Below are 18,510 nucleotides of genomic sequence, written 5' to 3' on the forward strand. Positions count from 1 at the left end.
CATGTAGTATCCGGAGCCTGGGAACTATCAGCAGACGCCGCACGCTATCATCACCGCAAATAGCTGGAAAGCGAGGCAACACATTGTATCCACCTATGGACCATGTATCACTATGTTCTTCCCAGAATATGGGCGGAAATATTATCTATCAAAGACCCAAAACTGTTACATTCAGATTTATTTTGTAATTGTGAAGTAATTTTATTCTAATAAGATGTAATTACAGTGGTGCCTTGGATTATGAGCATAATTCGTTCTGGGACTGCTTGTAATCCAAATCCGCTTTTAAACCAAAGCAAAATTTCCCATAAGAAATCATAAAAATGCAAACAATTGGTTCCACACCCCAAAAATAATGATTTTATATTCTGAACAACATGTAGAACAAATGAAACAAACATTTATAAGCAGCTGAATATGTGATATTATAAGTTACTGTACAGTATAGCAATCAGCATGTGGTGTATAATGTATAGTAAGTGCTGCTGTCAGAGGTCTGTGTGGTCACATGACAGCAATGGGGAAGGGGTGTGTGTTCAGCACGGACCAATCAGGACTGACAGAGACTGCAGGGAGCATGAAGGAATGAGCAGGGCAGATGTGGGCACATACATGCAGCACTCTCTGTCCGAGGAGAGAAGGGTTACTGCTATGAAGAGATTACCCCCCACAGTCCTGTCCCCTGATGTAAGCCCCAGCCTGAAGTGGATCTGCTATGATTTGGAAGGTGAGGGAGACTTCCTGGGTCAGAGTACAGTGCTGTAGACCCCGCTATGCAGACCATACCCCTCCCCAACTCGCCCTCTCACCCAGTACAGGGAGCTCTTACACCAAAGCAATGCTCTTAAACCAAGTTACTCTTAAACCAAGGTACCACTGTATAGTTATAGATTAGTAACACAGGTCTGCAGTTTATCAGGTCTCTTTCCCTATGGGCTGTAATATAGCAGGTACAAGCTCTCAGCCACCTTGCACTGATGGTACAGGAGCTTCTGTCTTTGGGCATTGATAATATTATGGGGGTTACCCGGCTTCGCCTCCTCATTAGACGCAGTAAGTGTCATTCATCATTATAACCTGATGGAGGCGCTCCGCAGAGGTGGATCCAGTTTTCCTTTTTCTAGGACATCACTGAGATCTGGGCTAGAAATGAACGTCCCTATTATTTGCGCTGATATAAAACTACAGATTTGTGGCTATTAGAACCAGAAGGAAAATGCAGAAAAAAAGGTCAAAATATTTATTAAACCTTTTCTTTATTTGTTTCTATCCCAAATAAAACTGCCATGTTCCTTATTTCCTTGATCTTTTCTTCTTATAATTTCCATAGACGGCACTCACAGACTGATGTATTGTTAACTTTCCTCTATGTGTATTCTTTCCAGTCTGACACAGTGCTCTCTGCTGCCACCTCTGTCCATGTCAGGAACTGTCCAGAGCAGAAGAGGTTTTCTATGGGGATTTGCTGCTGCTCTGACAGTTCCTGACATGGACAGAGGTGGCAGCAGAGATCACTGTGTCAGACTGGACAGAATACACCACTTTCTGCAGGGCATACAGCAGCTGATAAGTACTGAAAGAGTTCTTGAGATTTTTAAATTGAAGTAATTTACAAATCTGTATAACTTTCTGATACCAGATTATTTAAAAACATTTTTCTCCAGAGTCCCCCTTTAATATGTACATCCAGGAAGCAGCAAACGTGCAATAAAGTAAAGTGCAAAAAGTGTTATTTTTTAATTACCTATTTGAGCTCCGGCCATGTTCTCTGTGTCGCCCCCTGGTGTCACACACAGAGGGCACAGAGAGACGGAGCGCACGCACAGAGAGACGGAGCGCACACACAGAGGGCACAGAGAGATGAAGCGCACGCACAGAGAGACGGAGCGCACACACAGGAGGCACAGAGAGACGGAGCGCACACACAGGAGGCATAGAGAGACGGAGCGCACGCACAGAGAGACGGAGCGCACACACAGAGGGCACAGAGAGACGTAGCGCACGCACAGAGAGACGGAGCGCACACACAGAGGGCACAGAGAGACGGAGTGCACGCACAGAGAGACGGAGCGCACAAACAGGAGGCACAGAGAGACGGAGCGCACACACAGGAGTCATAGAGAGACGGAGCAAACACACAGGAGGCACCGAGGGACGGAGCGCACACACAGGAGGCACAGAGGGACGGAGCGCACACACAGGAGGCACAGAGTGACGGAGCGCACACACAGGAGGCACAGAGAGACTGAGCGCACAAACAGGAGGCACAGAGAGACGGAGCGCACACACAGGAGTCATAGAGAGACGGAGCAAACACACAGGAGGCACCGAGGGACGGAGCGCTCACACAGGAGGCACAGAGGGACAGAGCGCACACACAGGAGGCACAGAGGGACGGAGCGCACACACAGGAGGCACAGAGGGACGGAGCGCACACACAGGAGGCACAGAGGGACGGAGCGCACACATAGGAGGCATAGAGAGACAGAGTGCACACACAGGAGGCATAGAGAGACGCAGCGCACACACAGGAGGCATAGAGAGGGGGAGCGCACACACATTTGTACTGCCCCCAAACCTTAGACAGTGGCTGCATGGCCTGCCGGAAGAGGAGGGGGCTCATCTTATAGGGGAGGTCACAGGGTCACAGCAGCACAGAGGTTGTCAGGAGAGGAGGGTGCTGAATTTATAGGGGAGGTCACAGGGTCCCAGCAGCACAGAGGATGTCAGGAGAGGAGGGTGCTGATCTTATAGGAGAGGACACAGGGTCCCAGCAGCACAAAGGATGTCAGGAGAGGAGGGTGCTGATCTTATAGGAGAGGGCACAGCAGCACAGAGGATGTCAGAAGAGGAGGGTGCTGATCTTATGGGAGAGGACACAGCAGCACAGAGGATGTCAGGAGAGGAGAGTGCTGATCTTATAGGGGAGGTCCCAGCAGCACAGAGGATGTCAGGAGTGGAGGGTGCTGATCGTATAGGGAAGGTCACAGGGTCCCAGCAGCACAGAGTATGTCGGGAGAAGAGGTTGCTGATCTTATAGGAGAGGTCACAGCAGCACAGAGGATGTCAGGAGAGGAGGGTGCTGATCTTATAAAGGGGTCACAGCAGCACAGAGGATGTCAAGAGAGGAGTTTGCTGATTTTATAGGGGAGGTCACAGCAGCACAGAGGTTGTCAGGAGGGGAGGGTGGTGATCGTATAGGGAAGGTCACAGGGTCCCAGCAGCACAGAGGATGTCAGAAGAGGGTGCTGATCTTATAGGAGAGGTCACAGTAGCACAGAGGATGTCAGGAGAGGAGGGTGCTGATCTTATAGAGGCCTCACAGCAGCACAGAGGATGTCAGGAGAGGAGAGTGCTGATGTTATAGGGGAGGTCACAGCAGCACAGAGGATGTCATGAGAGCAGTGCGCTGATGTTATAGGGGAGGTCACAGCAGTACAGAGGATGTCAGGAGAGGTGGGTGGTGATCTTATAGGGGAGATCACATCAGCACAGAGGATCTCAGGAGAGGTGGGTGGTGATCTTATAGGGGAGGTCCCAGCAGCACAGAGGATGTCAGGAGAGGTGGGTGCTGATCTTATAGGCAGAGGTTCACAGCAGCACAGATGATGTCAGGAGAGGAGTGTGCTGATTTTATAGGGGAGGTCACAGCAGCAAAGAGGATGTCAGGAGAGGAGGGTGCTGTCATTGCGTGCAGCTGCAGCCATGTCAACATGCACAGTGTGGGGCTGTCAGGACTACAAGTCTCAAGAACGCTGCTGCTGAGAGTTGTTGTTATATTGGAAGGCTGCTGCTGCAACACTGCAACTCCCAGCATACCTCATTGTGCACTACAAGTCCCAGCATACCTACTTGTGCACAACAACTATCATAGCCGCAGTCTGGGGGCCCTCCCCCCGGACTGCGGCTATGATAGTTGTTGTGCACAAGGAGGTATATTTGTATTTTTTTTGAGGTATCGCACTGGTATCTGAGTATCAAAATAAAAAAGCTGATATCGTGACATCACTAGCAGGGCCTAGGTCTGTAATGCCTCTCTGTGCTTGTTCCCACCTCTCTGCATTTCAGTAACGGTCCAGGGCTGGATTGTGTCCTCCTTTACCGGGAGAATATTGAGCTTGCGCCACTGCTAGCGGGGTGGTTCAGCCGCACTGGGGGCCCAGGTTGGGCACAAGTTACATTTAATCTGCTAACGCTTCTTGCAGGACATACAGCAGCTGATAAGTACTGGACTTTTTTTTTATACTAAAATAGGTTACAAAAAAGTTTAACTTATTGACACCAGGTGATTTAAAAACTCTTTTTTAAAGATGTGAAGCAAGGACTAAACATTATAAATGTCATTTTTCCTATTGCCCTGGGGTCCTCAGGGTTGCATACACCTTGTAATGTATACTCAACGAGGGTGGATATACAGGATGCCAAGATCAAGGAAATCTGTCTGGTCCGTAGCAGGTAGAGAGCTGCATACACAAGCATGTGGACAAGTTGTACAACCGCTAGTCACAGGACCGGCGTCAGACCCGGCTTACCTGGGCACATGACGGGGCCCCGTTAGCAGCTAGCAGAACGTGATGGCAGGTGTATTTTGGCAACAGCTTAACAGTTGCTTGTTAGGAAACAGTCACTTGTGGGAAGGTTTCTTTAGTGCAGCGCTCTCTAACATGTGACTTTCCAGTTGCTGCAACACTACAACCCCCAATATGGACTGCTGGCAAGGTATAATGGCAGGTATAGTTTGGCAACAGCTGAAGTCACTGACTGGGAAAGATTTAGGAAAACTGTTTATTTAATCCAGTGTTCTCCAACAAGTGACTCACTCTCCAGTTGCTGCAAAACTACAACTTCCATCATGCACTACTGGCAGGGCATGATGGGAGTTGTATTTTGGCAACAGCTGAAGAGCCAGTGGTTGGGAAACAATGATTTAGGAGGACAGTGGCACAATTTATCTAGGGGTGCAGTGACAGGGGGCATTGTCACAGTTCATAAGTGCAAAGGTTTTATTGCACCAAGAGAGGGGCTAACTACAGACTGAAGCACAAGGTGCAGCTCACCTACAGATGGGGGGCACAAAGAGGGTCCTGTTACTGTTTGGGAGCTCTATGCCACCATGTATTGGGCTGTAAAAATCTGCAACATATCCTCCATGTCTGAACTCACCCTACATCATTCTGGGAGGCCATAAAAGCCTATTTCACATCTGACATTGTATAGTGGGTGACATGGCTAAGGATAGGTTCACAAGGCGTTTTATCCTATACGTTTAACGTATACATTTTATGGAAAAAACGGATGCAACTACAGATGCAATTGTGTGCCATCCGGTTGGATCCGGTTGGAACCGGTTGAAACCGGTTGGATCCAGTTTTTCCATTGACTTGTAAACAACAACAACAACAACTTAAAACAACAACCTGACAACGTGCCCGGGCATGCTCATGACATCACTACGACAAGCAGTGACATCACATAAGTGACATAATTGGTGATGTCATCCAAGGGCCCTATAAAAGAAGGTGCCGAGCCCCAGAATCTCTGTTCTTAGGGACTCACTAGCGATTACACTGTTGGTACTACCTTGCTTTCTGCCTGTGTATACTGATAGTCATTTCTAGTGTTTTCGATTTTCGTCAGTCCATGGAGAGAGAGGAGAGGATTGACAGGGAGCTTGCCATTTTTGGCAACCTCCTTTGCTATTTGGTTCCAATCCTAGTGGGCTGTCTTTCCACCAGACAACCACTCAGCATGATTGAACCCTTCATCAACCCGCTGAGCTGGGGCAATTCCATCAGCGACCCGCTCAGCTGGGACAATATCACCTCGGGCCTGCAGTGGCCAAACAGTACCATCACAGACCAGACCAGCTGTAAGATTACCCCGAACCTGCAGAGGCGCAATTACACCACCAGAAACCTGCAGCGTCCAAACACCACCATTGGAGACCTGCCCGACTGTGACCTGATGTCCATCACCAGTCATGTCCAGAGTGCAGCAACCGCCTTAACTGACCTGCTTAGCTGGCTGACTGCTGTTAGTGATGTGCTCAGCTGGACATCCACTACCAGTCGCCTGCTGAGCTGGACTTTCAGTAATAGCGCCCTGCTGACCTGGCTCACGGCTGCTGTAGAGAGAGCGAGTGTGATCACCACCACCTGTGATTACATCAATTGGATCTGCAGCACCAGAGACCTGATCGTCTGGACAACCACCCTCACCCGCAGCAGCTTCCTGGAGATCTGGATGGACCACAGCCACCTGGATTACCAACACTACCACCGGTGAGCTGATAACGTTTATTTCCACAGTCACCACCAGAGATCTGCAGGCCGCACTAAGCAGCATAAGTGAGAAGCTGGTGTGGATTGCCACAACCCTCCAGCTTCTCACTTGGCTGACCAGTTGCTGCAACAGGTGCGCTTGGCTCATGACTGCGGGTGAGGCATTGTCCTGGATGAACACCACCAGCAGGATGCTGATCGGCGCCTTACAGGGCATCAGACTTATCGTGCGATGTATCTCCAGTACCGAGGAGCTGAGGAAATGCCTGGCCATCATATCCGAAGAAGTGCTCAGCGGCTTCCCCGCCACCACCACCATAGCACGCTCCGAGAGACATCCCTACCGCCGACAGCGAATGATTTAAAATGATGGGACAACATCACCAGGGGCCTGCAGTTCCATCAGAGAGCAGCCCAGCTGGAAGATTACCACCAACCTGCAGAGGCCCAATTCCACCACCACCAACCTGCAGCGTAGCAACTCCAGCACCATCAAAATGCAGAGTCCAAATAACACCATTGGAGACCTGCCCAACTGGAATATGACCACCTGTGACCTCATTTCCATCAGCAGCCATCTCCAAAGTGCAGCAACCGCCTTCAGTGACCTGCTTAGCTGGACATCCTCCACCAGCCGCCTGCTGAGCTGAACTTTCACTAATAGTGACCTGCTGACCTGAATCACAGCTGCTGTAGAGCGAGTGAGTGTGATCACCACCGCCTGTGATTTCATCACCTGGATCTGCAGCACAAGAGATCTAATCATCTGGACCACCACCCTCACCAGCTTCCTGGAGATCTGGATGACCACAGCCACCTAGATCACCACCACTACTACTGCCGGTGAGCGGATCACGTGGATTTCCACCATCAGCACCAGCGATCTGCAAGCAATCACAGCGAGTGCGACATTGTCCTGGACTATAACCACCAGCAGGATGCTGATCGGCTTCCTACAGAGCATCAGACTGATCCTGCGATGTTTCACCAGTACCGAGGAGCTGAGGAAATGCCTGGCCATCATCTCCAAGAAAGTGCTCAGCGGCTTCCCCGCCGCCACCACCACAGCACGCTCCGAGGGACATCCCTACAGCGAACAGCGAATAATTTAATAACTTTAATAAAAGTTTTTCTTGTTGCCAAAAATGTGTACTTTTTATGTCACTTTACATTGTAGTAAGTAAGTGTGTGGGTGTAAGTGTGTAATAATGATAATGTGGGACACTAAAAACACCATACACCACCTCTCTTACACTGTACCTGTCAGCTCTCCCCCCCCCCCCAAAGATGGCCGCTCTGCCGTACTCACCGTTATTGTGTGAGGTGAGGAGGAAAGGGGAACTACAACCATGGTGGACGGCACACAGGAGCGCCCCCTGCTGGTCACTCTCCTTCTCCAGCTCTTCCCTCTGCCATTGGCTGTAGGAGTATACGCTGCCCAAACAAAAACACCCGGTGGGGTCTCAGTGGATTTATCCTTGTTTTCAGATAGTAACCAATCACAGCTCAGCTTTCACATATTATTTGCCCTGGTAAAGTGAAAGGGGAGCTCTGATTGGTTGCTATGGGCTACTAAGGGAAATGTATTGTGCTGTTTTATAGCAAGAGACCCATAGCAACCAATCACAGCTCAGCTTTCATTTCTCACATTGCTCTGGGAACTATGAAAGCTGAGCTGTGATTGGTTGCTATGGGCAACAAAGAGACTCTTACCATTAGAAAGCTTAAAGAGAACCAATCACCTAAATGTAACTGTCCCTATTATGAAAGTATATCTCTCCCTAAGTCTATTCATGAAGATACAGACTGCATTTGCAGTCTGTATCTTTATACTTTACCTGATCCTCTGTTCCCTGGCGGTGGGCGCCGCCATCTTGATGACGTCACTTGCGTTCCAGCGGTGCGTTCCAGCGTGACGTCATCAAGATGGCGCCGCCGCCAGAACAGCCAGGGAACAGAGGATCGGGTAGGGAACAGTCTGTATCTTCATAGATAGACTGCATTTGCAGTCTGTATCTTTATACTTTACCTATCCTCTGATTCAGTGCCGCAAGGCAGGGCGCCGCCATCTTGATTACGGGCCTTGCGTTCCACCGCTGGAACACAAGTGACGTAATCAAGATGGCGGCGCCAGCCTTGCTGCACCGAAGAAGAGGATAGGTAAAGTATAAAGATACAGACTGCAGAGGCAGTCTGTATCTTCATAAATAGATTAGAGAAGAAGGACTTTAGATAATACACAGCGATCTTGCGCTGTATAGCGCGAGATCAGCTGTGTATTAACGGAGCGGCGGGCAAGGGATCATGGGAAACTTTCCTGCCGCTCTTCATGACAGGAGTTTCCTGTCTCGCGCCGGCTCTTTTAAAAAGAGCCGTTTTGAGACAGGAAAGTAAAAAGTGAATAATTAAAAAATGTGGCAATAAAAATAATGAATTATATTTACAAATGTCAATACAATGATGATTTACATCTAATTAGGGAAAACATTTTTTTTAACTTTCGTCCATGATTGGTTCTCTTTAAGGCTTCGTTCCCACTGAGCAAAACTAGCCGAATTCCGTTGCCTCCCTCTCATAAGGGGAGTCTATGGGAGGCGCGCGCTCCTGCTCTGTCCGCGCCGAAGAATGAACATGTTCATTCTTCAGCGCGGACAAAGCAGGAGCGGGCTCCGCCGCGGAATTCCGCTAGTTTTGCTCGGTGGGAACGAAGCCTAACAAATAACCCCCATTCCTAGTAAAAAGTTGTGTTCACACTTGCTGTTTTTGTTCCATTTTTTCATTTTCTGGCTATTTTTCTGAAAATTGCGAAACTTCTTTAAAATAGCAGCATTTTTTGCCTTGATTTTGGTGAAATTGGCAGAAAATAACACAATGTTATTGCAAATTGCAGGAAAATTGTGGCAAAAATGCATTAAAAACATAAGATAGGGTGCCTTCACACGTACCGTATCGCTGTGTATTTAACGCTGCGTATTTATCGCTGCTTTTTTTGTGCGATTTTTACTTGCAAGTTTTGATTTTCGCATGATTTTCATGTGAAAATCAAAACTCGCATGTAAAAATCGCACCAAACACGCAGCGATAAATACGCAGCGATACGGTACATGTGAAACTACCCTTAGAGGAGATCTTACACATAGCGGCACCAACCTGCAGCTGCCTCATATGTTCTGTGGCTGCAGAGGCCACTCACCCCTCATATGTGGCGCCATATTATAAATGTGTTTGTGTGTGGGGGGGGTGGAGCCTATTAACGTTCATATGTGACGCCATATTACAAACATAGGGTGGTGCCTATCAATAAATGCAAATATGTGGCGCTATATTGTAAGTGTGTGTGTATAAAATGCTTTCCCCATACATTGTACAGGATAGGGACACTTTAGGGTCTATCCTGTTCCTAAAATACCTAGAGACCGCAGAGCAGTAACCACTCCTCCTGATCTTTTGCAGCCATGCACTTTTAAGTCTGGGTTCACACAGCGTATGACACCGGCCGTGTCACAGAACGGCCGGTGTCAGTGAACTTTAGCCTGGCCGCTACTGCAGTACTGGTAAGACAACCTTAATTTCTATTGAATTGGGATGCATTGGGGTGCATCCGTGTGTGCCTGCATCCTAATTCACCATTGCACACAATGGAATAGTGTGGCTGGATCTGCACTCTCCATTGTGTGAACTGACATGTCAGTTTTCGTTGTGGCCGCTTGCAATCCCGGCTGGAGCGTATACTATGAGTATAAACTCTGGTCGGGATTCCATTGTGTACAACACAATGTAAATTCTAAATTAAGCACGCCCGTTGTTGCAATTTGCTTAATTGGCAATTTACGATGTGTGAACTTAAGGCCCTATTCCACGGGCCGACTTAAGTAGCAAACGAGCGCTCTCAGCTATTCCACGCGGCAGCAGCGAGCGGGTGAGTCCGGGGAGGCCGGGGGGAGCTGCGGGGGGGGGGGGGGGGGGGGCTGCCCGGGTGATCGCTAGATCGTCTAGGCAGCCCATAGCATACAGCAGCGTCTACTGCCGACGCTCCTATTCCACAGAGCGACGGCAGCAGATCGTTGCTGTATCAGTCGTTTGTTTTTCAACATGTTGAAAGACAAGCGACTTCAACGATCAGCCGACATGAACGATTTCGGCTGATCGTTGCCTTCTATTTCACGGGACGATTATCGGCCGTAACGGCCGATAATCGTTCCGTGGAATAGGGCCTTTAGCCTAGGGGAAGGTGTGATCAGAAAAGAAGGGGAGGGAGCAGCGATCAATGCTCATATGTGGCGCTATATTATAAATGGGGGGGGGGGCACATCCTTTAATGTTTGAGACCCATGGAAAGCATGCAGCACTGTTTGTATAGTGATGACAGTCCCATCTTATCATAAATTATTAGGCTCTGTAATCTATATTTATGATTTTATAACTTCTTGCGAGTGTATGGACTAGCATGAAAATCAAGAAGATCTAATCCTTGTGTAAACAGGTGATGTGTGTCCAATAACAATGTTGTTAAATGGCCGCACAAACTATACAGGGATCGTTCAGGAGTTCCTGCCGCTCAATAAGTTGTGCTGTCTTAGGGCATTGCAAAGAGCGCTGATGAGTGTCACTCATTTGTGGCCACAGATGGCCGAAGATTATTAAAGTTACCAAACAGCCCAGATGCGGCAGGACATTCCCATTTTTGGGGTGCTGTCCCAGAACACACACAGTGTCCCACAATACCCACCACCTCCACTGCTGCCCTGTGTTAATTAATGTTGCTGCATCCTATGCCCGACAATCCTATGCAACGTTAATTACCGTTTTTTGGATGACACAGGCACAGAGAAGCTGTGCCTGTGTCTTCTGCGGGGGGTCCCAGCTGTCAGTGATTGGGATGGCTGCCACACAGAAGGGACACAGAGGGGAGGGCTGGCACAGAGGGAAGGGATGGCACCAAGAAGGGGTACAGAAAGGAGAGGACTGACAGAGGGGAGGGCTGTCACAGAGAGGGGAGGACTGGCACAGAGAGGGGCACAGAAAGGGGAGGACTGACAGAGGGGAGGGCTGTCACAGAGAGGGGAGGACTGACACAGAGAGGGGCACAGAAAGGGGAGGACTGATCTGAGAGGGGACACTGAAAGGGGAGGGCTGGCACAGAGAGGGGGCAGAGATGGAAAGGCTGGCACAGAGAGGTGAGGGCTTACACAGAGAGGGTAGGGCTGGCAAAGATGGAATAAAATACTGTAATAAAATTAGTGTTGTGCTGCCCTATGATTGTGGGAGAAGTGTTTGGGCATGGTTGGGGGGTGTCTTGGGACGTGGGTGTGGTTGGGGCATGTCTATAGCCCTCTTTACACTCAGCCAAAGTTGGGAGGTATGAATTGTTATGTCTGATAGGACCCTTACCCAATGTTTTGAATACGTAGGAGGCAACTACACAGGGTTTGTAACACATCAATTGGTGTGGGGGCCCACTGTGCTACCCAATCGGTTTGGCTAGGTCGCTTTTCAAGAGTGGCCTGAGTATAAGTAGTGGCCTGCCAGCAAGGTAGTGGAGTCAGGTCCAGACTCTGACAAGTGGCACAAGTTCAGGGTCAGCCATGTGGGTCAAACATAGGGGGTCAGCATATGCAAGGTGTGATGTCCCACCACGGTGTTGCTGGTATACACACTACACACCCTTCGCAAAAGCCTGTACTCTAAGTAAATGTGGTGATGCAGTCGTACCTAAGTTTTGCCACTAGATATCGCTAGTATGTATATCATAAACCTGTGTATTTCAAAGCTGTAGTATTCAAGGGGTTATTGTTCTTTGTGATTTATGCACCAACGCGAGCTCTTTCCTCTTAAATAAAGACACAACTCCATTGTACATAATACTGATGTTTTTTTTATTTTTATAGTGAAGCCTATAGTTGTGTACAGTAGCGGTCTTTGACACCAAGCACCCCAAGCAATCGCTTGGGGCCCCCACGCCCCGCTCTTCTCTTGTGCTCAAGACCGCTAGACAGGGCCGCTGCCCCGCTCACTGCTGTGATCTGAGCCATTGGCTCCCTTCCTGTCAGTCACTCTTGTGGCCATAGGAAGTGGCCGCTCTGTCCTTGTGGTGTCGGTGCTCCAGTGACATCACTGGAGCATCGGCGCCAGGACAAGGGGAGCGCGGCCACAAGAGTGAAGAGAAGAGGAGACGCCCGGACCCAGGTGAGTATAAGTGTTTGTTTTATTGTGTTATATACTATATGGGAGGGGGAGCACACAGGGGCCCGTGTAACTGGGGGAGCGCACAGCGGGGGTCAAAATAAATGGAGGGAGCACACAGTGGGGCTATATAACGGGGAAGACACAGGGGGGCTATATATAAATGGGGGAGCACACAGGGGGGCTATAGACTACTGGGGCACACAGGGTTCTATATCCAAGTGGGGGAGCACACAGGAGGTCTATATCCAAGTGGGGGAGCACACAGGGGGGTTATATACCACTGAAGGAGCACACAGAAGAGCTATATACAAGTGGGGGAGCACACAGGGGGTCTATATACTAGTGGGGGAGCACACAGGGGGTATATGCAACTGGGGGCAACACACAGGGTATATACGACTGGGGGCAGCACACAGGGGGTTTATATACAACTGGGACAGCACACAAGGGGTCTATATACTTTTGGTGGAGCACACGGGGGGGCTATATATAACTAGGAGAACACACAGGCGTCTATACACTACTGGGGGAAGCACACAAGGGGTATATACTACTGAGGGGAAGCACACAAGGGGTATATACTACTGGCGGCTGTGCACAAGGGGTATATACTACTGGGGGTAGCACACAGCGGTCTATTGTTGTGGAGTGTGTGTCAGGGGGGCAGACATAGCTTCGCTTGGGGCCCCAGAAATGCCAAGACCGCCCCTGCCCGCTCCCAGCATCTAATTACAGATGCTGTCCGGGCGGGGGAAACTCCGTTACAGGCATTTCACGTCTGTGTTCTGTGCAGAACACGGAACATGTGAATGCAGCCTATGGCTAAAAAAAGTGTGTGTGAACATAGCCTGACAGAAAAAAGTCCAGCACCTCGTTCTGGTGTAGATCCATAATGTAAGACACCATTGTTACCAACAACTGCATCATGTGATGGTGATGGCGTCTTGTATCAGGGATTTACAATAAAGATGTGAATATAATTACATAGGAAGAAAGTGCTGGACTTTTGTCTATGGAATCCTACATATATTTACAGTCACATTTAACTCCAGATTATTACAGATTATTCCAGTGGTGTAAACACCCAGCACACACTGTGCATATATATATATATACATATATATATATATATATATACGCATACTTATGTACACAAGTAGCCGCCATTAAACAGATTGTGCTGACGCTACAGTTCAGGTATGGTCACATGTCAGCGCAATGTGTCTAACACCAGCAGTATACACTTTCTGTAGTGCTGTGTACTGCCGATACCCTGAGATGGTCACACTACAACCAACCCATGGCGTCCCTGTCACACAATGGAGACTATAAACTAGGACAACATCTCCTTCATACAAAACATGTGTTTTCATATTCTGCCATATTGCATATACAAAATATATGTAATACTGTATGTGCAATATGTCAGAATAAGAAGGCACAATTTTTGCATGAAGTAGATGCGGTCCTCTGGATCTTATTTAACACATGCATATCATATATGAGCACATTCTGTACAAACATACATTATATACACATATGCCTACTGCACATACATACATACATACATACATACATACATGCATATATCATAAGCATACTACAGAAGCATGTATACACTATAAACTGTACATACATATATACACACACACTATACATATATTCATACATCATAAACATACTATAGAGGCATGTATACACTATATACTGTACATACACACACATATATATATATATATATATATATATACACACACACACACACACACACACATACTGTACATACATATATATATATACACACACACATATATCATATATCATGTATACACACATATATACTGTACATACATCACATACAAACCCACACACACTTTACATACATATATGCATACATCACACACATACTAGAGGCATGCATACACTATATACTGTACACACACATACTAGAGGCATGCATACACTATACACATACTGTGTACATTACACACTTGAACACACTGCATATAGTAACACACTTACACATGATACAATCACTTACTTCTCAGAACTAAGCTCCTTAGTTCTCTGGTCCTGACAGGCCCTCCTCCCTCACAGCCAGCATGGAGCTCCCCTGCCCCTCCGACTGCAGAGCAGGAAGGAGATGATGAAAACACTGTGAGGGGGAGGGAGACTTGGTTGGGTCCTCACACAGCACAGCAGGGGGAGTTGACAGGCTCGGGCTGTAGCTTGGTGGGGAGAAGGGTCCTGTCTGATCACCAAGCAGTGCCCGGGCCCCCTCAGACTGACACTTTAGTCCAGCCTGGCAAGTGGGCATTTGCGGGCATTTGCCCAGCCTGTCAGATTACCAATCCGGGCCTGCCTGGCAGGCCTTATCCAGGGCCGTATTACCAGCTGCTGCTGCCCCAGGTGCTACACCTGCAGATGTTCCATCTTCACTCACAAAGTAGCATCAGGTTTTTCTAGTTTCTGAACATCATATTGATATCTGATCAGTCTTAGGCCGCGTTTCCACATTTACTGTACGTGACCACATGCAGCAGATGCCAGACCCTAATGTGGTAACCAATAGGCGTACGGCCAATAATCCTTGTAACAGCACATGACTACTGAGGAAGATTTGGGAGCCTGGTTTCGGCCACATGCATTTCTCTACTTGTAGAAACATTGTCTGAATCGTGTTTTTAATGGTTTTTAGCTGCTTCAAACATAAACAAATTTCCACATTGAATCAATGATAAGAGCCGTCCGCATATTATCTGATGGAATTCTCACCACAGGATTAGTATACTCCAGGCGTCACATTTAACACCACCAGACCTGACCAATACCACCACACTGTGACTGGATAACACTGCCATACCAGACCTAATCAATACCGCCATACTGTAACTGGATAACACCGCCACACCAGACCTGACCAATACCACCATACTGTGACTGGATAACACCGCCATACCAGACCTGACCAATACCACCATACTGTGACTGGATAACACCGCTATACCAGACCTGACCAATACCACCATACTGTGCTGGATAACACTGTCATACCACACCTGAGCAATACCACCATACTGTGCTGGATAACACTGTTATACCAGACCTGACCAATACCACCATACTGTGACTGGATAACACCGCCTCACCAGACCTGACCAATACCGCCATACTATGACTGGATAACACAGCCATACCAGACCTGACCAATACCGACACACTGTGACTGGATAACACAGCCATACCAGACCTGACCAATACCGCTATACTGTGACTGGATAACACCGCCATACCAGACCTGACCAATACCACCATACTATGACTGGATAACACTGTCATACCAGACCTGACCAATACCACCATACTGTGACTGGATAACACTGCCATACCAGACCTGACCAATACCACCATACTGTGACTGGATAACACTGTCATACCAGACCTGACCAATACCACCATACTGTGACTGGATAACACCGCCACACCAGACCTGACCAATACCGCCATACTGTGATTGGATAACACTGCCACACCAGACCTGACCAATACCGCCATACTGTGACTGGATAACAACATCATACAAGACCTGAACAACACCGCTATGCTGTGACTGGGATGACACTGCCATACCAGACCTGACCAATACTACCCCCCCCCCCTCGAAAAGACACCAGATGTACTAGAAAGTCTGAACGGGAGATGGAAGAGTAAATTAATTAATTTAAAAAGTAGTTTCCTTCCCCCTGCTTCCTGGTGCTGCCCTAGGCACCGGACCGCGGGTGCCTAGTGGTAAATACAGCCCTGGCATTATCTGCAACATTGTAACTTCTTTGTAATGCTGGGAGGTTTTATCTGAGGTTGATTTATTGTGATTAATCCTCCCGGAATTACAAAGGGACTTGTTATTATCAGGCGTCTCAAAAGGGAGGGGGGAGACAGAGAGAAAAACTCACACAAGTTTTTTTTTTATCTTCAGCAGAAAACAGCAGCTTTCAGAACTGGGGGAAGGAGTCTAAATAAATAATAACAAGTATGAAAGTAATTATTTTTCTCACCATAGGCAGCAACATATGGAAAGTTATGTTTGAGCGGAATACCCCTTTAACTATATCAGTTGAGATGAGAATACAACTGTCAGGGGAACCGATACATTTGAAAGTTATGGAAGTCCAGCTCTGTGAAAAAATAAGCGCATGGGAGGTACTGAATCTAAACTAAACTTCTATATCGGGGCCCATGAGCCTGTGATCCTGTTATTGTCAGGGGGCCCATCCAACAAAATGGAATGATATAAAGTGGAAAATCAGTATACTGCTACTACTATATAAAACATTGTGTCATTCATATAGTTTGTTTAAAATGAAGGTGTGTCCAGTGTGCATCTAGTCATCTAGTCAATGTATGATTTCAGAATTACATATGTCAGGCAGGTGGCGCTTACATCATTGAATGTACAGTATTAAAAACAGGGTTATTACAGCGAGCAGGAAAATTACTGTGCCTGTAATATACTGCCCTATAGCAGTATAGGACCAGCGCTTCCATGGTCCAAGTAGGGTAAGTATAGATAACCATAAGGGCTCTATTACACAGGACAATTATTGTGCGGAAAATCGTTATATTGTTTTAGTTTAAATTATAATTGTCCTGTGTAATTGCAGGCAACAATCGAAAGATCGCTTGTGTGTCCTTGATCTTTCATTTAGATCTGACCCTAAAATAATTGTTAATTATTCACTAATCGTTCACTGTAATTCCACATTCGTTCACTAATCGCTCAGTGTAATGCTACGTTTACACGGAGCGATAATTCGCCCGATTGTAAATTAACGATTTCGAAGTAACGATTTTTTTTTTATAACGATCAGCGTTTAGATGCAACGATATATCATACAGAAAATTCGTTTTGCGATCGCTTAAGCCTATCTCGCACATAGGTAAAATCAGTGAAAGACTGTTTACACGGAACGATCTGCGAATTTTTTGCGAACGATCAACGAAGTTTTATTAACATATTTAAAGATCAAAAAGAACGATTTTTAGCTAATCGCTTGATCGTTCGCTGCGTTTACACTGAACAATTATCGCTCAATGCGATCGTTATCGTGAAAATTCGCCGATAATCGTTTTGTGTAAACGTAGCATTATGCGATTTTGCGATCAAGCGATTAGCTAAAAATCGTTCATTTTGATCTTTGAACATGTTAATAAATCGTCGTCGATCGTTACGTGTAAACAGTCGTTCACTGATTTTACCTATGTGCGAGATAGGCTTAAGCGATCGGAAAACGAATTTTCTGTACGATATATCGTTGCATCTAAACGCTGATCGTTATAAAAAAAATTGTTACTTCGAAATCGTTAATTGTACGATTGGGTGAATGATCGCGCCGTGTAAACGCAGCATTAGGGTCTATTTACACAGAAAGATTATCTGCCAAAGATTTAAAGCCAAATCCAGGAACAGACAGTAAACAGAGATCAGGTCATAAAGGAAAGACTGAGATTTATCCTCTTTTTAAATCCATTCCTGGCTTTGGCTTCAAATCTTTGGCAGATAATCTGTCAGATAATCTTTCTGTGTAAATGGACCCTCATGGTGCGTTTACACAGACAGATTTATCTGACAGATCTTTGAAGCCAAAACCAGGAACAGACTATAAACAAGGATCAGGTCATAAAGGAAAGACTGGGATCTAACCTCTTTTCAAATCCATTCCTGGCTTTGGCTTCCAAAATCTGTCAGATAAATCTCTCTGTGTATATCAATAAAAATTCCCGGCACTTCACCACAGCTTAAGCTTGCAAAAAGTGCATTTATTTACAGGACATAGTGCACACACATAGTCGGGCAGGACGCGTTTCGGCAAAGAGCCTTTATCAAACTGCCTGTGGCAGTTTGATAAAGGCTCTTTGCCGAAACGTGTCCTGCCCGACTATGTGTGTGCACTATGTCCTGTAAATAAATGCACTTTTTGCAAGCTTAAGCTGTGGTGAAGTGCCGGGAATTTTTATTGATATAGTACTGCTATATCCACGAGCA

At 47.0% G+C, this 18,510-nt stretch overlaps 1 protein-coding gene across 4 annotated transcripts in view; it reads right to left on the minus strand.

Annotated features, from left to right (window-relative positions):
* EXOC6 (exocyst complex component 6) overlaps window positions 1-18,510 on the minus strand; it is a 213,150-nt gene that overhangs the window by 169,237 nt on the left and 25,403 nt on the right. Inside the window, exon 1 of one of the 4 annotated variants that reach the window (XM_069980111.1) lies at window positions 7,591-7,791. The exons of the other annotated variants lie outside the window; for them this stretch is intronic. The gene's annotated coding sequence lies outside the window, so the exon portion shown is untranslated. Of the gene's footprint in view, window positions 1-7,590; window positions 7,792-18,510 lie in introns of those variants that run through there. 4 annotated transcript variants of the gene reach the window in all.

Source organism: Dendropsophus ebraccatus, chromosome 8, assembly GCF_027789765.1.
Source record: "Dendropsophus ebraccatus isolate aDenEbr1 chromosome 8, aDenEbr1.pat, whole genome shotgun sequence".
NCBI lineage: Eukaryota > Metazoa > Chordata > Amphibia > Anura > Hylidae > Dendropsophus > Dendropsophus ebraccatus.